Genomic DNA, 23,221 nt, shown 5'->3' on the forward strand with positions numbered 1-23,221 from the left:
TTGCAAATATACTTCCAAACGTCATCAAAAACCAATCTGCAAACAAAATAAATAAGAAAGACATTAATATATTATTAATTACATCTAAAATCATATTTAAATAATTTTATTTTATAAACCAATTTAATAGAAATGCATATAACAATCCAAAACTTCAAAAAGCTGAAGTGATCCTTAATGATAAGCAACACAGATAACAGAAGATGACAAAAGATTGCAAGAATACCATGTATCACTAGAACTAATGCCAACAAGAACCAAAGAGAATCACATGACGTGTTCACAAACTAATCAATCCATAGTTTTTATAGGAGTTACCATTTTCATTTAAATCTAAATATGTTCCTATTTTATTTTTAACTTCAACGAGGTAAAAGGTCAAAACACACATGCAAGCAAACATAAAAACAAAAACAAATACACACGAATAGATATTGAAATAAAAACACAATTAGACCTCCAAACAGGTTGGGTTAATTATATTTTATATGGTTTTGTCCAAAAACACTTTACCTCCTTCATGTTTAAAAATATACACATAACCCTCTTGAAATTTGCAGTAAAGTGCAAACGTTGCAAATTCTGGTTTAGTTAACCATGCGTTAACACACACTAAATTGAGCGTGTGTTAAGAAATATATATAATGATACTTTTGCCCCTTTTTCAATTTGCCTTTTTCTATTCTTTTCTTCTCCATTCCCTCTCCCTCCTCCTCCTTTCTATAGCAGCGGACCCACTTGCCATTCCCCTTCTCACTTCCTCTTATATTTCACATGCCACCACCAACCAATAGCCTCATGGGCCACCATGGCTATCAACCACCTCTAAAACAAAACCCAGTATCCACTTCCCCAAACACCAAGGTTGGGTGACTTAGCAAGACACAGTCCACCAGGACACCACCATGCATTGCCAAACCCAACCCTAAGATCTAGTGGACAAGCACATTTCACCCTCTCATCTTTCTCTCCCTCGCAGGGAAGTAAAATTTTAAACTCATCTCCCTCTAACAACCTAAAAACAGAAAGTTCTAAACACAAGTTCTAAAGGCAACGAATCACCTTTTATGTTCTGAACTGTGAAAACTCCAAGAAAAGAAAAATAATGAAAATGAAAATGGGGTAGAAAATTTAGGAAAAAATGCTATATAGTTGAGTACGAGACTGAGGAGAGACATTGCCATTTTTTAAGATAGCTAAGCTGAGAATAATTAAGATGTTATTAATGAAATCATTAAACCAATGATGTGTATTGATCAATCACTATAGCCAAACTTTATGTTAGGAACAAAAGCAATTACTAACAATTAACAATAGACTACTTAAATTAGTACTGAGAAAAAAAATCACTGTAAATAAATTAATCCCTCGCGACAAGAGAAGCTGTGTAGGTGTCATATGAGAGAAGGGAGAGGAATGATATGAGACAGACCATGGGACAAGAAAGGGAAGAATGGGAAGAAAAACAAAAGGAAAGAGTCCCATCTAACACTTTATTGTTGACCTTGAACTATGTTTTCTGAAGAATTAAACAAAAATCAAGTTAGGTTTTCTTCAGTCAGAGTCTACAAGTCAACAGTTAACATTTAACATATGTTGTGATCTAATGTTCCCCATGACAACAAAACAATGTGCAATAAGTATATGCATTCAATAATCCAACACTCTATTGTCCATTTGGAGGTATTGACATCAACTTAAATAACCAAAATGTCCAGAAGGACCCAATTGACATCAACTTAAATAACTACAATGTTCAGAAGGACATCAACAGACCAATGTGCAATAAGTATATGCTAAGTGATTTCTACTAATATGAAATAGAACTAGACCATAGTAGGTATACTAAGTGATTTCTATTAATATGATCTATCTTCCACATACACAAAAAAAAAAATGTTCAATGCTCAGATGCCAATGGGAAGATAAGATCCATGACAATCTAGTTTCTTGTATTTTGCATCCTATAATTTTAGTTTTTTATTTTTTTAAAAGATACATAACCATTGGTCACTGAACAACAGTTCATCACATTCTTAGAATTTGTATTTGCATTCAAAATTTACTGAAATTGTGTAGGAAAAGGGGAGGTAGTAAATTGTTCAGAGAAGCAGAATGCAAACCTCTTTCATGGTGTCCTTGGAGGACTTGGCCAGTTTGGCATAATCACACGAGCAAGAATTTCTCTAAAACCAGCACCAAAAATGGTAAAAACACACATATTTGTAAACTTCAAAATGAGGACTTGGCCAGTTTGGCATAATCACACGAGCAAGAATTTCTCTAGAACCAGCACCAAAAATGGTAAAAACACACATATATTTGTAAACTTCAAAATAAGCTCCAATATAGTAGAATTTACCAGTTTCATAACACCATGCCATTCCGAACAGGTAAAATGGATAAGAGTTTTGTACTCAGACTTCTCCACATTCGTTAGAGACCAGAAGCATTTGATATCTGCAAAGAACACGTTCGATTACATTGAAGGATTTGTGATAATAAACAAGACAGATCTCCTGACACTACTAAAAACCGGACTTTTTGCGACGGTCTCAAACGTCGCAAAAGGTCCATATATCATCGCAAAAGACTATTTCTTATAGTGAATTTAAAATATACAATTAATAACATAACAACAGCAATATATATTCTAATACAATGGTTAAAATATAATTCATTCTAAATTATTTTTTATACTTTTAAATAAATTTTATGTTATTATTTAATTTTAAAATTACTTTTAATTATTTATTTAGCCTGCGCATCACACCGTTCATATACTAGTTCATATATAAGAATAAAGACTTTCACCCCCCCAAAAAAAGTAAACCTAATTTTGAAAACTCCCCAAAATTATATATGAATACTGTTAAAGACTCTTCAACCATCACTCTTGATTTACCCACCCACACTAATGTGGCCGGGATTGAGTCTAAATTAGTTGACTTCCATACAAATCAACAATTAATATGCAACACTCAACATCATTAGAGATATATTTATTTAAGAATGGTGTTTCAAGTGTCACAAACATTATCCCACATTGCCACAAATCTATCCATGCCACACTATTTTGCCACAAACCTATCCATGCCATCAATTTAACTTCTCTGCCAATACTTTCCTACCATGATGAGCATTAGATGCACTCACAATTGGCACTTCATTCAAGCAAGGGATGAGATGGGATCAGTGTTGGTACTTACCTTTTTTCTGGGCTGATGATTCCTGCAACATGACTGCTCTTCATCTTCAGCATCACCACCTGCAAATCTCACAAAACTTGCCATGGTCAACAATAAAAAAAGTAGATAAATTTAGGAGACCATGGATACTAGCATACTTTTTCTTTTTTTAGCTAGTACAAAGAAGTGAAAATAAGGGCATGATGCAATAACAGGAAGAAAATTCAAAATCTTCAACTTTTTCATGAACTTAAAAAGTTCGCATACACTTTCCCATTAAGGGGAAGATGAGATTCCAACCTACAGTAACCAGTCATATGAGGGATTCATAATTTATAACATTTACACATTCTCCGCAGAGGCTATGCTGAACATGGTTTTAGTTTCCGGCTAGACGACAGTTTCCTTGAAGCTCTTAGTCAACCAAATAGCAGTTTCCCTGGGAGAAACCTTCCCGGGTCCAAATGGCTTCAGTAACACTCCAAGCTCATTAAACCTTTCCTGTTGCAAGAGCTGTGCACTGAATTCGAGCAATCCTTCTAATGCCTCGGCACGTTGTTGGTATGATGAGGTGTCGAACCGACGCTGCCGAGAATCAGAAGATGAACGACTTGAAACAACAGTTGTTGGATTCTGCTCTGAGCATTCACTTCCACTTCTTGGAGCTACACGGTTAGCATCAGCTTTGCATGGCTTGGCAAATGTCCTGTCTAGGGCTATTAGATTTGACATGGATCTTCAGAATGTATGGTTGAAGATGTGGGTGCCTGAGCAAATCTACAGCCTGACAAAACAAAGCTACACACTTGAAAGGGGAAAAGAGATCCAAAGAAACAAAGTTAAAGCCACGTTCCTACTCCGACTTAATATTATCTGCTCCACATGACATGCACTACGATATGGTTTAAACTTGCAATGTGTTCAACAGTTCAAGTTTGTCCTTACGATTTTCAAATGGAACTTTTATAATACAAAATCAAGCACCTAAACCTCGTGTGTGTGTGTCTGTGTGAATACGGAAGGGCCAGTTGTTGGTTACGACAAGTCATTTCCTCAAATTCAGAAGATTATTAGATGTGGCCTAGTCATGCTTTGAGTTTACAGTACCTCGGCAAAAATGTTGGAAATTCTCTCAATCTGCCATAATTAAAGAACATTAAATATTACCTCGTGGTAGTCCTGTTAATCAAGGGCGCTGAGAGAGCACAATCTGGATACAGACCTAACTTTTATATTACTTCATTTATGCACTAGTAGCTTCTCACAAGGAAGACTGAGCTTTTATCATGGCACCAAATATTCCATAGTAAAGGGAATGTATTAGATACACCAACCCAGGTTGATACACTCCAAATGATTGTGGCATTTTGGAATAATGTACACTCTTGATAAGCATACCCAATTCCATTTACCATAATCGAATGCACAAAAGCTCAACATCTAAGGCCAATTAGAATGAAAAAAGAAGTGTTAAAAATTCAATGTATAAAGAGAATTGTATTATTGATTCTTGTATTTTATTAATTACAATTCCTATACAATCTATATATAGAAGAAAATGTGGTAGTAGGTGTAGTGGAGGTGATAGTGGGTTAGGTGAAGTGGAGTGTGTGGTGAAGTGGAGGTAGGTGAAGTGGAGTGTGTAGTGGAGTAGGTGAAGGTAAAGATGGGAAATTCTAACAGCCCCCCGCAAACTCAAGGAGGAGAGAAACTAACCAACTTGAGTTTGGAGAGAGTAACAAAACAAGAAAATACATAAAAAATAAAAAAAGGATAGGAGACACTGTATGGTCGTGTCAGACCGTTGGTGAAGACACTGTATGGGGTGTCATAACGTTGTAGAGGACACTGTATGGTGGTGTCAGACCGATGTAGAAGACAGTTTATGGGGTCATGGCGGACCGATGTAGAAGACAGTTTATGGGGTCATGTCGGACCGTTTGTAGAAGACAGTTTATGGGGTCATGTCGGACCGTTGTAGAAGACAGTTTATGGGGTCATGTCGGACCGTTGTAGAAGACAATGTTGTGACAGTTTACGGAGTCTTGCTGGACCCTTGTAGAAACTAACCGGAATCAATGTCGGGACAGTTTACAGAGTCTTGTCGGACCCTTGTAGAAACTAACCGGAATCTATGTCGGGACAGTTTACAGAGTCTTGTCGGACCCATAAAGGAGCTAACCGGAATCAATGTCGGGACAGTTTACAGAGTCTTGTCGGACCCATAAAGGAGCTAACCGGAATCAATGTCGGGACAGTTTACAGAGTCTTGTCGGACCCATAAAAAATCGCATCCTCAAAAGGTGCGCTCAATTTTTCAAAAGGCGTGCCATCAAAAGGCGTGCCCAATCCATAAAAAGGCGTGCCATCAAAAGGCGTGCCCAATTCATCAAAAGGTGTGCCGGACATGATGGTGAGGCACGTGGGCGCCTTGGCTTGCGTGCCCGTTTGTCGGCTGGTGGCAAGAGGCGCGCGATGCGCGTGGCTGCCTCGGCTATAAGACCAAGGTTGATGCTGAGGCTGAGGCAGAGAAAAGCTGCGAAAAACCTCTGAAAAACAACTTCGTTGTGCTGAGAGAGAGAGTCTGAAAAACTCTTCGTTGCGAGAGATATTCTGTAACACTCTGTTGCCCAGAAAATGGCCTCGTCCTCGTCTTCCCGTGGACTGCTCACCCTCTTTCCCGACCTCAACGAGTCAACAAGAGAGAGAACTGGTGCGGTGGCACTAGAACCTCAACCAAGCACCGCTGGGTATACTCCGTTGAACTTTCCGATGCGGTCTGTGGAGCAAAGAATGGCAGTGCTGTCGGATGTGGAGGCCAATCAGTATACTTTGAAGGTATGTGTGGAAAGCATGACGGCGGTCACAAACCTGTCGAACCGGCTGCAGAGTAGGACAAATGAGGTGCAGCAGTTAAACTCCCAACTGGCTCTGCTCCAACGCATGTATAAGGATGCGCGAGCAGAGATAAGTGTGCTGAAAGCAGAAAATAAGGAGCTGAAGCGGAAGGCCACCGTGATGTTCCGATTTGGAGGGCCGCCATATGCTGCAGTGGAGGAGTATGGGGGAGTGAACGTGCTCGGCGGCGTGGAAAACACGGAGGCAGCACCGGCAAGGGCTGTCCAGGACGGAGGCAAGAAGAAGAGACCTGCAGCAGAGTAGAGAAGAAAAATCCCACTGTGGGTGTGGGTGTTTTGTTTGTTTGTTTGTTTTTTTTTTTTTTTTTTTTTTTTTTTTTTTTTTTTTTTTTTGGTTGTAAAATGGTGATCGGGGTGAGCCCCAACATGAATAAAATCAGTGTGGCAGCAGTTCTTCTTCTTCTGCTGTTTTTGGTGTTTTTTTTTTTTTTTTTTGGTGGTGTTTTGGTGCAAAGAAATAACAATGAAAAAAAAAAAGATGAAAAATAAAGTGAAAGAGAAATAAAAAAGAAAGAAAGAATTAGAAGAGATGTGAAATCAAAACGAGAGAGTGAGGGAAAAAAGAGAGGGGTTCACGTGGGTGCTTGGCCCACAGTGTTGTGAAAATCTGCAATAGTTTTTTTTTTTTTTTTTTTTTTTTTTTTTTTTTTAATGAAAAGAAATAAAAATAAATAAATAAATAAATAAATAAGATAAAAGAAAGAAAGTGGAGTGTTTTGAGTGGTGTCTGCCAGCTGGGGTAGGAGCACATGCATAAAGAATTATACAGATAGATATATATAGATAAAAGATAAAGAGGGTTTGGTCGGTTGATTAAAAAAAGAATGTGTGGGTTTGATTATTAGAGAGAGAGAGTGACAGTGTGTGCCATGTTCCCCCCTGTGTGATCTAACCCGAAGGAGAGTACAGTGGATCAACTAGTGAATATGGTTTGAATCCGTCTGGCTCAAGTATCGAACAAACCACTGAAGAGTTTTTTCAGAGTAGTCCAAAAAAGAAGAGGCGTAGGCTGGAAAATGCTGGAGAGAGTGAGGGCTGCAAGCGGTGTAACTGTAAGAAATCACAATGTTTGAAGCTTTATTGTGAATGCTTTGCTGCTGGTGTCTATTGCGTGGAGCCATGCTCATGTCAAGATTGCTACAACAAGCCTATTCATGAAGATACTGTCCTTGCAACTCGTAAGCAGATCGAATCCCGCAACCCGCTTGCATTTGCTCCTAAGAAATCACAATGGATGAGTCCAGCAAGACTCCAGCTTCAGCAAGGCATAAAAGAGGATACAATTGCAAGAAATCTGGTTGCCTAAAGAAGTATTGTGAATGCTATCAGGGTGGCGTTGGATGCTCCATTAACTGCAGATGTGAAGGGTGTAAAAATGCATTCGGTAGAAAGGATGGATCTGGTACAATAGGAGCAGAAGCTGAACTAGAAGAAGAACCGGAAGTATCCGAAAAGAGTGTCATACACAAAAGTGTACACACAAATTTAATCCAGAACAGTTCTGAACAGAATCCAGATTCTACTCTTCCAGCAACACCTCTACACAGTGGCAGAGCATCTGTGCAGCTACCATTTTCCAAAAACAAAATCCACCTTTACACGAGCGAGCCACTAGCGACGGTGATCAAGATGGCTCTACCCAGAAATGGCGATGGTGCCAACATCACGAAACCCAGTCTGCCAGGGCTGTAAAAAACCATCCCACCACTCCAAAATAGCCGGAGACCTGGAAAGCTACCAGCGAAGACTGATAACCACAAAAACTCAACGCTTGTCCACCAACGAGCTGAACCAGTGGATGGAAAACGCACGACCGAAGCAGACAATACCTACGATGGTTTAGTGGCAGCGGAATCAAGGTATGTGTAGAGGTCCGGCGGGCAGCGAAGGCAAAGTTGCCGGCCGGCTGCCCGCCGGTGAGAAGGAAATACAGGCCTAAATCTTATAGCTCTGATACCATGTTAAAAATTCAATGTATAAAGAGAATTGTATTATTGATTCTTGTATTTTATTAATTACAATTCCTATACAATCTATATATAGAAGAAAATGTGGTAGTAGGTGTAGTGGAGGTGATAGTGGGTTAGGTGAAGTGGAGTGTGTGGTGAAGTGGAGGTAGGTGAAGTGGAGTGTGTAGTGGAGTAGGTGAAGGTAAAGATGGGAAATTCTAACAAGAAGGAACAGGGTTGTTCCAGGAAACATGGTATGCTTTGGTGAGCGAAACAGTCGCCTCTCCAACGGTTCAAATTTTAGTTTTTTTAATAAGCTCATCGAAGATTCTTGCCAATATCCACACTCAGTTTTAATACATTCTTTCCATGGGTCACCAATAGGCCCTAAAAATTAGTTGTTTAAATTCAGATGCAAAGTTGCTCCACAGGATTGCACACTGGAATCTTTAGGTAATCATATTTCCACAGTTTTCAAAATGATTTGCATTGACTTAATCTTTTAACACCTTGCATACCCAGCTCCCAGCCAGGCAAAGATGGTCCTCACAAAGAAATCAAGACTATCTACCTACATCAATCATCAGATCACTAAAAAATGTAAAATAAACAACAGGAGAAAGATAAATGCCAATACAATGACTTCATTAATGATCTTGCATTAAACGCAAGTCCCTAAACAATTGCATATAACAAACATTAGATGCAACTATACTAAGCATTCCAAATTCATAAAGATTAAATTAAATGTCTAAGTTTCATGAGGATAATGAATCAATCCTTAACTATTCACATGACAAATCCATGACTTACAAAAGCTTTAAAAGCAGCCTTGTGGGCAGCCATTTCATATATGCAGCATCCTGAATAACACAAATTAGGAATGTAATAAATGATCGGCAAAGAAATGGACACATTTAGAACAGATGAGCTGAAAAGTTCAAAAATGATTTGGAGTTTACCTAAAGACCAGATAGCTGACTTTGAACCATAAGGTATATCAGCGAGAAGTTCAGGACACATATAACTAGGAGTTCCCACCACCTGCAATTGAAGCCGATACATCAGAGCAATTAGATTATACAGAAGAACAAACATGAAGCTAAAACAATGATTTTAGATACTCACAGAGGAAGCAAGATCATCGGAAGTCAACATCTTAGCAAGACCAAAATCACCTACAACCAAATATATTTTAATACCTCTAATAAAATAACACAAAATTATCATTAACAAAATTATGAAGGTGCAGTCAGGAATGGCAAGAATAAGGTAAGACTTCATTTACCTAGGCGTATGTCTTGATCTTTTGTCAAAAATATATTCGAACACTGAAGCAAGTGTGAAACATCAGCAGTGCAGAACAACCCTTGAGATTTCAGAGATATAACACTTCACTTAAAACTTTACAAATCACATAGAGAGGCAACTAACCTTGACATCACGATGAAGGATATGGTGTGTATGCAAGTAATCCAATGCCATCAGAAGTTGAACTAGCCACTGGCAGAGTTTCTGCATGTAATTCAACATTGAGGAATGAAATGGAAGTATTTTAAGTTTGGAAAGTTTGTATAAAAAACCAAATAAATAAATAAAAGTGAAAATTATAAATTAGAAAAGAAAGTGTAAAGTTGGCAGCCAGATAAAAACCTCTTCAGGAAAATGAACACCATTGGCTCTTTTAATAGCTTCCGCCCTATATCAATAAAGAAGGGAAAATACTCAAAGGTCACATGAAAGCAAGATTGCATCACATCCAAACAAATGATCTAGCTATTTTCTAATAAATTATTTAAGCAACACAAATAACTTACATATCTCCTCCTTCACAGTACCCTATAACAATGCAGACATAGCATCCCTGAACAAAGAGACAAAGTTGTTGATCACACAACAGAACCAGATTACAATAGCCCATTTGTTACTCAAATATCATATAGCATGTCATTGTAGCAAATAAATTATAGCGGTTCAACACAAAGAACATAGAAGGGCAGAGGAGAGCAGAGGAAAGCAAAGGAAGGCCATACCTAGATACCGGAGGGAGAACCAGAGAGACGCTGTTGTTGCCGCTGCAAGAGAGACGCGGTTGCCGCTACTACAGACGCAGTTGTTGCCGCTGCTACAGACGCTATTGTTGCCGTTGCAAGAGAGACAGAACGACGACTTGGTGAAAGGGAGGGTATGCGTGAGCAAGAGCAAGAGGAAAGAAGAGGGTTGGTTACCTAGACGCTGCTGTTGTCGGTACAAGAGAGATAGAGTGACGACTGGGTGAGAGGGAGGGAGAGAGCAGTGAGATTAGGGCTTTTTTCTTTTTTTTGATCTGAAGAGATAACAGAGAATTTGGGAATATCGGGAACGAGGGAGAGTGGGAGAGGGGGCTTTGGCGCGAAATTAGGAATTATTATTTGCGACGATATTAAGGCCGTCGCAAATGAAAGAGAAAAAAGTAAAATTTTGTGACGGATTGGCAAAAGAGCGTCGCAAAACAGGAAAAAAAAATTAAAACCAGAAAATTTTTGCCACGTTTAACTTATCATCGCATATAACCTTATTTTTTGCCACGGTTTAACTTTTTCCGTCGCAAAAACTATAAATTCCGTGACGGCACTTAAACCGTCGAAAAAAGCAAGCTTTTGCGACGGCACTTAAACCGTCGCAAATTGTTCCGTGTCAAATGCTCCTTTTTCTAGTAGTGTGAATAATTGGAGATCATCATTCAATCCGCAAGACCCAGTTCAAGCCAACCAATTTCAATCAGATGGAAGAACAATTTACTGTCTTGAATTGGCCAAAAACATCAACCTAGAAAAAAATGATATAATATACCAGCTGAGGCATGTCATGACCCACCAATCCTCCACTATAGTTAGTAAAGAAGCCAATAAACCCAATGGCTCTAATACCTGCTTGCTTGCTTGGTGTAGGAAATTGAGAACTTATCCCAACTAAGCTATATCTCATCAACACTTTTCGTATTAGAAGTTTCATATGTAGAATTCTTGGATAGAGTTCATGTGTCCGAGATCAAAAGGCTTGTGGGAAGTTCCACACCCATGGCTCAATCTTTTCGTTCCTAGAAGCAAAATACACAATTTTGCTGAAGAAGTTTTTGGCAACATTCTAACAGACACAAGCAATGGAGGTTATAGGGTAATAAACTATCCTGGCCAATTAGATTTATAGGGTAATAAACTATCTTGGCAACATTCTATTAGAAAGAAAAAAAACATTGAACAATTAGATTTATAGGCTAATCAACTATCCTGGCCATAAAATCTAGAAATAATACATGTATATATACATATGTTTTATATAAGCACATGTTCTTTAGAAAGAATAAAGTGAAGGCAACACATCTATAGAAAGAGGTCCAAAAACAAAATACCTTCAAGCTTCCAGCTATGCAATCGAGGTTATCTTCTGGATGTAAGTAGATGTAAATAATAATTACAAATCTTTATGCCAACAGTTTAAATATAATTGTCATAGCCCTACAGCTCTCCAAACAAGTTCATCTACTTCCAAAAATAGAAGAAAAAAAAAAATATATATATATATATAGAGTACAAACCAATAAACCAACTTCAATAAAACATACCAAAATACCCCACACCCTATGAGAAGCAGCAGAGTCCACACCCTGGGGATCATCAATGAATAGTTCCAGAGATTTTCAGCTACAACAAAAATGTATCTCGGAACATTGTTTGTGACAACACAAACACCATAAAACAATAAAAACTACAAAGAATGCTAACAACCAAGGCACTAACTCTCCACCAGGTACAACTTGCAAAATCAATTTCAGTATACAAACAAAAAGATAATTTCTGATCTAAAATTAATCATCTAATTGTCTCAAATCAATTAGGATGTAATAAATAATTTTAGACCCAACCACACTAAATAACTAATTCACTAAGATGTAACAATCATCCCAGGACACAACCACACTGAATAATTAACTAAGTTGTATAAAAAACACACCCACACAGGATAAAATCTGTCTTCTTCTTCAAAGAACAGAATGAAACCAAAGCAAAATTCAACTCTCTCTCTCTCTCACTCTCTCTTGGTTTTCTTCCTCAAATCTTCGTCATTTTCGTTTCATTGTCTTTCACTTTCTTAACTCAAAAATAAAGTAAACCCAAATACATTTAAGAAATTTCTGTTCAAATAAAATAGCAAATTTTTTTATTCTATAATTTTTTTCCCCCAAATCTTTGTTCAATATGAGGAAACAAAGCACAAATCACCAGAATTGAATCCCTATTTTATAAATCTAATCCCTAAGCAGAACATTGATGGCTAACAATTAACTACCAAGAAAAACCCAAAAAATACATAAAAACTTGAAAACCCAAATGATAAATCAAAGCTTTTAAATCGCTCAATAAAGAAAACAATTCCAAATTTATTACCAAATCAACAATAAAGCCAGATTATAAGCTAAAAAAAATGTGCAGATTGAAACCCATAAAATTTTTGAAACAACTCAATTAAACCGATGCACTACAAGGAAAAAATAGAGAAAAAAGAACCTGTGTTTGATGCAGAAAGTGGAGCCCTATTTATACAGGAAGGAGCGACGGCAGTGTAGTCGTTGAAGGTGGAGTAGCAAGGGAAAGAGCTATGGCGGAGAGGTATTACGTGTGTGTTTTAAGAGAGAGAGAGAGTGAGAATTGATAAACAGAGAAAGGGCAAAAAAAATTAATACCCTATTTGGAGAGAGAGAGAGAGAGAGAGAGAGAGAGAGATGGATGGCAAACAGAAAAGGATTAAAAAAAAATTAACTTGTTTGTTCCAGTTTTTAAAAATTAGTTTTCAGAAAATTTTATTTATTTATTTTTCATATTTTAATATTTTTCATGAATTTTTTTAATATTTTTAATTTTTTTTAAAAATATTTAGACACACTTAATATAAATATACTTAAAAAGTATAATATATGTAAAAAAAAATATTTAAAAAATATACTAAATATCAAAAAATATAAAAATATATATGAAAATTCATTACATTTTTCATATTTTTGTGTATTTATTAATTTTTAAAATATTTTTTCATAAATATTTTACTATTTAGATACATGTAAATAAAGTGTATCTAAAAAAGTAAAAAAATTACTTAAAATTTAAAAAATATTAACTAAAAACTAAAAAATACGAAAAACAAAACACACCGTTTTTAGAAAACTAAAACCAAACGCACTGATGTTTTCTTTTTTTTTTTTATTGCTGCTCAATACATTAAAATTTTTCTACCAAAATTGGTGACAACATTATTTTCTCACCAAAAGATCTCAAAAATATTTGGTGACGAAACTTATTTTTTTTCTCACCCAAAAGTAAGTATTTATTGACAAAAATAAACTTCCTCACCTATTATTTTTATATTTTTATTATACGTGACAAAATTTATAATTCCTCATGTATTATTCTTATATAGTGACGAAATTTGTTTTCTTCACTAATTTTCGTCACCATACCAATACAGAGAATAAGAGAAAGAGACACCAGAAAAAGAGTAAAGAGAAATCACGTACTAAATCACCGAGCGAAGAAGATGTGGCGGTTACCGGCAAGGCTACTAGTGGCGGCGACGATCGGCAAGGCTAATAGAGGCGACAATGGAGATCGGCGTGGTGGAGGAGCAAGAGGTAAGACAAATTAATACCCTATTTTGAGAGAGAGAGAGATAGAGATGATAAATAGAAAAGGGGTAAAAAAATTATTACCCTATGTTTTTTTTAATTGCCGCTCAATATATAAAAAATTTCCCACCAAAATTGGTGACAATATTATTTCCTCACCAAAAGATATCAAAAATATTAAACGTTTTGGTGACGAAAATATATTCCTCACAAATAATTTTATAATCAGTGACAAATTTTTTTCTCACCAAAAGTCTCAAAATTTTGGCGCCACAAAAAAAAAGTAGCGGGAAAATTTTTGGTGACGAAACTTAATTTTTCCTCACTTAAAATGAAGTATTTATTGACGAAAATAAATTTTGTCACCTATCATTTTTATTTTTTTATTATATGTGACAAAATTTATAAATTCCTCACGAATTATTTTTATTTAGTGACGAATCTTATTTTCTTCACTAGTTTTCGTCACCATAGGTTACTTTTGTTGTAGTGCAAACTCAAAATACAACTTAATAAGTCTCTGTGGACTCACCTTTTTCCGCGCCCCAGCCTTTTGAGAAGGGTTTGAAAAGAAAGGGCCTCACAGGTGGGACTCCCACAGTTCTGAATCTAGTCTCACAAGTGCAATGTGAAATTGATAAACACCAAAGAGTCCAATTTGGCAAATCATTTTGGAAAATCGATTTTAAATCAAATAATGTCAAAATTGGACTGTTTTGCCAGATATAGAGTCGCCACCTAAATATTTTGTTTTTGGAGAAATTTAGGAAACCCTGACTCGTGCCAAAGGCCACGTGTCCGTTATCACCAAAGTTGTCTCGGCTTGGGAACTTGGGTACCGGAGGGGGGGGGGAAGGAAGGTCATGAATTAAGCACCCTCGCTCGCCCGATCAAAGATCGGCCTCTACTAATCATGATATGTTATTTTATAAATCTTATGTGTCCTTGTTCTGATTATTAAACTAACTTTACTATGTGATGCGCACATGCAAGTATAGACTAAATTTGCAAGAATTGGAACAATTCAACTCATGTTTGTTTGCAAAAATGGTTTGAATTTGCCACCCTCAAGTGGGCTTAAAGATGCGGATTTGCCACCAAACATAGTGGGCTTAAAACATGATGATTTGCCACAATAAAGTGGGCTTAAAACTTACATTTGTTGAATCGTTCCAATTCAAACAACAAAGCCTTCATTCATAGGCATTCATGCAATTTAGCATTTAAGCACATAGCCTTATGGCAAGCATGCGAAACATGGCAACATGGCAATCACACTCATGCAAGTATGCTAAAGCATAAAGACTTACCGAGTACTCCAAGCCAAAACAGAAACTAGTTAGAAAGATCCATGATCCTAACTATGCCAGATGCCAAATGCAACATATGCAATATGAAATTAATAGGCTCAACTACTAATATGGCATATGATTTGATTCAATTTGATAACATGCTTTTAAACACGTATTCAAATAAGTATTGAAATTGTAATGCAATTTGAATGATGCGCCGAGCCTCGGTGTATGCAAGACAAATGAATGGATACAAACATACGAGCATAATGTATGCTTAATTGAAAATGTCCCTAATCTAACCATCAAAAGTGATTAAATAAAAGGGAGAAAGACGCGGGGTTAGAAGACATGTACACACGCACGCACACTTATTACAATATTGCGCCCTCGCGAAGGAGGGTCCGAATGAATAAGAGCTAACTAACTAGCTCCGCTAATTAAGCTAACTAATTACAACAATTGAAATGAATTAATCAACTTATGCTAAGCTAATTAAATATTACAATTTGGAATTGAATAACTAGTTACAATAACTAATTAAGCAAAACAAGTAAATGGCCTCGAGAGGCGAGGGACGTATGCATGGTTGGTTGGCTTCCTTCTGAAAATCGACCACCTTGCCATCGGACGCCTCTGTTTGCACTTGTTTGAACACTAAAGATTCTGCCAACTTCCAGAACACCTCTGCTCCACCTCAGGAACACACTTGTGCAAATTTTCATTGATGGCCAGTCGGCTACCAATGGTGGCCGTCGACTACCATTGGTGCCCGGTCGGCTGCTACTGGTGGCCGTCGATCACTACTAGTGGCCGGTTGGCTACCCCTTCCCTGAACTTCCTTTTTTGTTGCAACAGAGAGTAAACAAAGGCAAAACAGTGTATTCTCAAGGGTTATCTCTACCGTTACCCTCCTTATCATCACACAAGCTTAAATGAGTGCAACTCTTGGCTCTCAAACCATCAACCAAGCAATTTCCATGCATGATGGTCAGAGAACCAAGTTTGTACAAGTTTAATGAGTGCAAAACAAGACTAAAAAAGACCACCACCATATCATGCATGATTAAGGGTGATGGTGACCAAGGAAAGTGGCACATTTCATCACTTTGAGTATGAAATGTCCTATTTTCCTTGTGTTCGAATTAACGTCCGACTCAAACACATGCAATGCAACATGAAAGATACTTATCTTACCCCTTTTACTTTGTTCATTTTGGTTTACTCATTTTAGCTTACCAATCCATTCTTTAATTGATTAGTCTAAAAATGAATGTCCTCTAATGGAAGAGGTGTCCAACAACGGGTAGTTCAAGGCATGAGGGAAGCTTCATGCCGTTGGCCTCAAAAGAGGATTAAACCATAAAGCATGCGCCTCAACCTCAAGCTTAAATAACCCTAAGGTTGAAACAACCCTAGAATAATAGGCTAAAACATAGAGCTACTTAGACTAGCAAACAAGACACAAGGAGGGGAGGATAATCCCTCCAATTTTGGACTTCAAAACAAGGTTTTTACACTAAAATAACTCTGAAAAATAGTGTTTAAAAGCTTTGAAAAAGATGATGCAAGGGTGGAAAACACAAGGGCAAAGGCCTTCAAAACAAGGTACAAAAAAGGGCTAGCAATCCCTCAACCTTTAATGGCCTTACGACCCAAGCTTCAGTCCAAAAACATAGAGTTTTTATAGCCCAAAATCAGTTGGAAAACATGCTAAAAGAAGCTAAGACAATAAGCTAAAACACAGAGCTTTTGAACTAGTAAACAAGCATGAAGAGGGGTGGTCAACCCATTTATTTTTGGGGCCTCAAAACAACATTTTTAACCTATGAAAACCTCTGACAATCAGTGGTAAAAAGGCCCAAAAAATGTGGTTTTAAAGTAATGAATAATGGCATAAAAGCTTAACAAGCAAAGGAGCAAGAAGGGTGGACAATCCCTTAACTCAAAATAGCCTCAAACCAACACTTGTAAACCATAAAAACAGAGGTTTTTGTAGTTGAAAACCAGGCCAAAAATAGTACAAAAAGATGGTAAAACAAGTTATGCAAAACAAGTTTTAAAGGTGAGGCTTATACCTCTTGAAGCCCAACACAATTTTAGGCAACAAAACCAAGCAAAATCACTTTCAAGAGCTCCAAGAAGACCTCCTAGAACCTCAACTCAAAGATAACCAACTTTGGTCAAGGATGTATAGGCAAAGGAGAAGTGCATCTCTACTCGTATGCATAAAAGTTCAAGAAAGAGAGAAATCTAGAGAGAGAGAGAATTGTAGAGAGAGAGGCTCCCAAAATTTCTTCAACCTTCAAATGTTCTAACCTTTAAAATAATAGAGAAGGCCCTCTACATATAGCAATATATGAGCTTCAGGTCGAAATATCAACAAAACAGACAGCTGGAGCTTGTGGGAGATAGTTGGATGAAAATATCTACAAAATCTGAGCTTTTTTCACCAATGGCCAACATTTTTCATTGGTGGCTAGTCGGTCACTGAAAATCTGTTTCCAGGCCTGACTTCAAATGGGTATATCTCCTTCATCCGGACTCTTTTACTGGTCATTCTTGAGTCTAAATTGAAGCTCAGAAGTCTTCTTTCCAATGGTGGTAGCCTCACACCAAAATTCCAGGTATGCAAATTGATATGCCTCTTTTAGTGAAGGTTGCTCATTTCCAGCTCAATCGGATTGATGCCTAAATTCAACCAGCCATATCTCCCTCATCCGGACTCGGCTTGAGAAGATTCTTGAGTGTAAATTGAAGCCCCCGAAGTCCACTTTCCAATGGTGGTGGCCTTACAACTTAAGTCCAAATGTACAAAAGGATAGGCTTGATTTAGTGAAGGCTGCCAAGTTCTCTCTTAATTGTTCATGCCCAACTTCTTCCCCAACTTGGTTTCTTCCCTCTCCTCGAATTTTCTTCAACTCCAAACCTCTAAATAAGGTGCTTTGAAAGACTTTTCAAAGATTTCACATCTCTTTCATTTATTTCCACTTTGTCCTTGCTTGGTTTACCGAAAAGCGCAACATTTAACGAAATGTAAGCCTCGGAACATTGTAGAAACCTTTTTCAAAAATATTTTGACAAAAAGGGTTTTAAGGTCTAAAATCATTTTGGTCAAAATGGTTTTCGTCCAAGAAAAGGAGTGTAAGGTTGGGATTTGAAGCTTTCCTTGCTGAAGAAACCGAACCTTTGCACAATATAGCCTCTGTCTTGCCTTCGTCCTCGAACAATCAACCTGAGGCCCCTAAGTCTTAAGGGCAGTCAAAAATGAGATGTCTACAATCTTTAACCAGTGCTACCATTATACAATCACTTCTATTTTCCATTTTACGGATCTTGTGTCTGCGGGAATCGACACCTATATATATATACATATGCGCGGTTTTCGAGACTTTCACCCTAGACACACAGGCCAACTTAATTCAATAGAATACATCTCCTATCTTCTCCCAAACATAGAGTACATCCCCTATCTCCTCTCAAACATCATACATATACAATGTATTTAAAGACATAATCATATTCAATGACTACAGATGAGAAATCAATTTCAATTCACCTAATCCTCATGCAATTGCTACAATAATCATAGCTATGCTTTACCGACAGCCCAAAACAGATATATAATCTCAAGACAGATAAATTATCCAAATTTCCATAGGTGAGTGATAATACATATTCAACTCCACCATTTATATAATCAACCATCCAATTCCACATTTCCAATACAAAAATTATTTATTTATACAAAATAAATATTTGAAACATTTTAGGGCAAACTTTTCCTTTTTCCCAAAATTCAACCGAAGTATCAAAATCAACCATTATGTTGCCAAACGACCTCATAACCACTTCTATAATCATCTTCAATACTCCCATTCGTAAACCTCTCTTTTAAATTTTAAACCAAAATCCTAGATTTGTTCAAAATCCTCCAAAATCATAATAATATTTGTACAAAACAAATGACTAAGTTAAAAGTCATATAGAAGTATAGAAAATCCCTACCTCAAGTTTAGAAGATGAGAAAAGTAAGGAAGAAACTTCAAAGATGCCGAAACCAAGTTTTGTTCAGACCAAAGTGAAGCTCTTGAGATGCTCTACCTCTTTTCCAAAGACAATAGGATAGAGAAACCAATGGATCTAGGTGAAAATGTAGAGAGAGTGTGAGTCTAGAGAGAAAAACTCTAGATCTAGGGTTTTCAGAAAGTTTAGAGAGAGAATGAAGTGAAAAAGTGATGTAAAAGGTCACCTTCACGAACTGATATACGCATAGTCTGCTCGAGTGGAAGAAGTGACGCTCGAGCGTCAAACATAATAAGTTGTTAAGCTCAAGCGCAAGAAGTGATGCTCGAGCGCAGAATGCACACTCCCAGTAGTTTTGCACAGTATAGCCCAATGCTCGAGCGCAAGAAAGGCCGCTCGAGCGTAGAACACACTCTCCCAATAGTTTTGCAGACCCGCAAAAGTACTGAGAGTTCGCAAAGCCCGCTCAAGCGCAAGAAGTATCGCTTGAGTGGAGAAATAGAATTTTAGGCAACCAAAGTTTGAAAACCAAGCAACCAACACGTTCCAAACACAACCACTACAACCTAATAACCAAATTTAAAGAAGTATAAGGGAAACAAGATATGATCAACAATACGAAACCATGAAACCCGAGTCCAAAATACAACAAGGGTCGGGTCAAAAATCGGGATCGCTATAATCTCCCCCCTTAAAGAATTTTGTCCCCTGTAGACACCCCATTTTTGACCGTCCTCAAGACTTGGATGTCATCGTTTGAACATTCAATGATCATCCATGTTTGTGTTCGTTTTGAATGCCCGAAGTTCTTGGCGGAGTGCCTTGCCTTTGAGCTTTTGAAACTTGTCTGTTTTGTGCTTGGTTGTGAACTAAGAGCTTGTTGCTTTGCTTCTGGGGAAGAGGGTGACCTATCGGCTGGCCCTACAACCCATCGGCCAAGTCTTGTTTCCATCGGCCATCAGTTGTGGCCGGTCGGCCATGAATGATGGCCAGCGGCCATTTTTCTGCTTTTTTAGATATTTTATGTATCAGCTGTGCCAGCTGTTGAACATTGAATGTATCCTCCATACACGTATATGGATGAATGAAGACAAGCTTTTGGCTTGTTTTTCTATATGAGGGGAGGCCTCTCCCCCATTTTTGGGGTACAAAAATTTCAGAGCTGAAATTTTTCTCTCTCTAGAATTCCCTCTCTCTATATTGTGCTTGAAAGTTAGTTTTCTCTACATATTTGCAAAGAGACCCTTGATCAAATATCCCTATCTTGGAGCTGAGGTTCCTCAAGGCTTGTTTGAAGGTCTTAAAGTGGTTTTTAGCTTAGACTTGCATCTGTCTTGTTGTTGTGCATCAAGGGTAAGGACTTGTCCTTTTTAAGCTTTGCTTTAACTACTTGTTTCACCACTTGTGCATGCTACTTTGAGGCTGGTTTTAGCCTCTAGAAAGTTTTGTTTTTAAGGTCTTAAAATGATGGTTTAAGCCTTGTGTGGTTAGGAGGTGGTTTCCTCTCTTGGCTCTTTGGCTTGTAAAGCCTTTTGAGCCTTCTTTTAAAGCTTTTGAAACCCCCTTTTCTTGGCCTTTTAACCACTAAATTCCAGAGAAATTTCAGTGCTAGAAAGTTGGTTTTGAGGACGAAAATAGGACGGGGTGGTCCCCCCTCCTCATATCTTGTTTACATATGTAGATGGCTTAGTATTTGAACATGCTTTTCTACCTTTTTGTAGCCTAGTTCAAGCATATTTTTTGGTCTTATTTTAACATGTTATAACTCTATTTTTGGCTGGTTGGAGCACCTCTTGTTTGCTTCTTACACTTGTAGTGTAATTTTGCTCACTAGCCTAACATGCCTAATGAGTTAGCCCATCATTCTAGCTTGTGTTAGCTGGACTCCAGCACATTTTTACTACTGATTTATGATGCTTTAACTCTGTTTTGAGTGGTCTTGGTCATATGGCTCATGTTTTGTATAGCTATAGTGTAGTTGGCTTTACTAGCTTTGAGTTTTAGGATATCTAGCATGCTTTACTTGGATTGTTTGCATGCCAAGCATCATTTAGCATGTAATTTCAGAGCATATATCATTGTCACACTCTCACATATTCCATTCTTTCAATGCTTTTGAGAGTTGTGCTTTGTGTCTTGTTTGTGAGCCAACATGCGAGTATGTTTTTCTTGCTTTTTGTGCCAAGTTTCAACATGTTTAGGCCACTTTTTTGGCATAATGTACCTCTGTTTTGGGCTGGTTTGGTCATTCGAGCATTGTATTGCATGCCTCTAATGTTGTGTCCTTCACTAGCTTCAATATTTTTGGCTCTTAACATGTTGTACGTGAGTTGTTTGCATGTTATAGTCTTATTTGCCATGCCATTTCAACACTAAAAGCATCTTCAACCTTCCCCATTTCTTCATTTTTCAATTTCTTTTGAGGGTTGTTTGGCCTTAAGGTTGTGTTTAAGCATGAGGTAGGGTTTGTGCTCAAATGGCTTTAACCCTCTTTTGAGGGTTCCTCCTAGTCAAAGGCATAATCCCTCTCATGTCCTAAACCACCCTTTTGATTGACCCCTCTCATTAGAGGACTTTCACATTGGACTAACCGGTTAAAGAATGGCTTGGTAATGTAAAATATGTAAACAAGAATTGAGCTAAGTAAAACATGGCTAAGATAAGCATATTGTTTGCATTGTATGTGTTTGGATCGAACGTTAATCCAAACACGAGAAATGTGGGACGTTTCATACTCCAAGTGATAAAGGATTTAGCGGCGTTTTTTAAACGCCGCGATAGGTCCTAAAAACGCCGTCAAAACATTTTGTGACGTTTGGCGCCAAACGCCGAAGACGCGGCCGTCGCTATAACTTTATGGCGCTTTAGAAACGTCGCTATATGACTATAGGCGGCGTTTTTAGAAAACGCCGCTAAAAGTTCTACAAACATTAGCATGACGTCACCATGCTATTTAGCGACGTTTTAAAACGCCGCCGTATCTCTTTTTAAAAGAAATCCAGCCTTTGGTGTGATATTTAGTGACCTTTTTAGAAACGCCGCGATAGCCTTGGTTTTTTTTTAATTTTTTTTTTATGTAATTGAACTAAAAAATCCCTGTAATAAAACTGAAAAATAACACTTATATAAAGTTGCTATGTTTAAAAGCTTTTCTATTACATTAATGTACATAAAAGTAAGTGGTGCAAGACTCCCAACTTAACATTGCCATTCACCCAACATACATATCCACAAGAAATGCCCAAAACCAATTAAAACAAGCATATCATATGATCTCCACACATACAAATTCTCAATTGAGTGCTGAAAAAAAAATACAAATCTCTCTCTCTCTCTCTCTCTCTCTCTCTCTCTCCTGTAGAATATACAAAAGTTTCTCTTCCACATCCTGCAAAGAAAATCAGAGCCAGGTTTGAAATTGAAAAACTGTGTCATAGGCATATAGCAGTTTACAAAGCATGAAAATACATTCGAGTGCATCAAATTTCTTACAGGATCGAGGTTTCCCATAAAAAGGTTAGCTCCAACATCCAAGCTCTTTTTATCTTGATACGCCTGGAACCCAAAAACAAGAAGATAAAACTATTGATCAGATTTTAAATCTAGTTCAAACAAAGGCTCTGAAAGTCAAACCATGAAATCATTAATGATGGCTTCTGTGGCAATATCCTAAGCATAAGAATAAAGAAACAGAAAATGATGCATAACAAGGATATAACATTCACACCTTATTCACTCTTATTGGCTTCCCATAAAGTTTAATCATATTCAGAACTTTTATTGCCTGCATTGTGGATTTAAAAAATAATAGATAAATAAAATTAAAAAAAAGAACTGATCATACAGCTATGAGCAAGTAGGGAAAGCAAAACTCAAGAAAACAGTAAAATAAATGCAAAGAGCATAACTGATGAACAATAAAGAAAGTACAAAGCAATGAAGCATAAATATGACAAAAAATGACCAAACCAAAACAGACTTCAGCTCCAAAATTGCAGTATAACCTTGAAACATAATCTTTATCCAACAGAAGGGAGACCAACATGCTGATAAGACATTCAAAGATGCAAGTAGCAAGATTTTCCTCCGAGAAAAAACAGTACTCTTAACTAATTAACACAAGCAACCACCAATATTTACATTCAATTAAATGTTTACACACCCAATCAAAATGAGGACCACTGTGGGC

General features: G+C 37.3%; 1 pseudogene across 1 annotated transcript; it reads right to left on the minus strand.

The window, feature by feature from the left end:
• Positions 1-3,402: 3,402 nt before the first annotated feature.
• On the minus strand, positions 3,403-23,077 carry LOC114278782 (serine/threonine-protein kinase Nek4-like; annotated as a pseudogene). Its single transcript, XR_014336836.1, has 15 exons — positions 23,012-23,077; positions 22,760-22,816; positions 22,666-22,701; positions 22,525-22,587; positions 22,401-22,420; positions 14,247-14,323; positions 12,603-12,628; positions 9,873-9,919; positions 9,709-9,754; positions 9,490-9,570; positions 9,344-9,386; positions 9,184-9,233; positions 9,018-9,099; positions 8,869-8,918; positions 3,403-3,972 (listed from the first exon to the last, which is right to left on the minus strand). The product of XR_014336836.1 is annotated as a serine/threonine-protein kinase Nek4-like (transcript).
• Positions 23,078-23,221: the final 144 nt, after the last annotated feature.

The sequence above is a fragment of the Camellia sinensis genome, chromosome 7 (genome assembly GCF_055761805.1).
Source record: "Camellia sinensis isolate YWXY chromosome 7, ASM5576180v1, whole genome shotgun sequence".
NCBI lineage: Eukaryota > Viridiplantae > Streptophyta > Magnoliopsida > Ericales > Theaceae > Camellia > Camellia sinensis.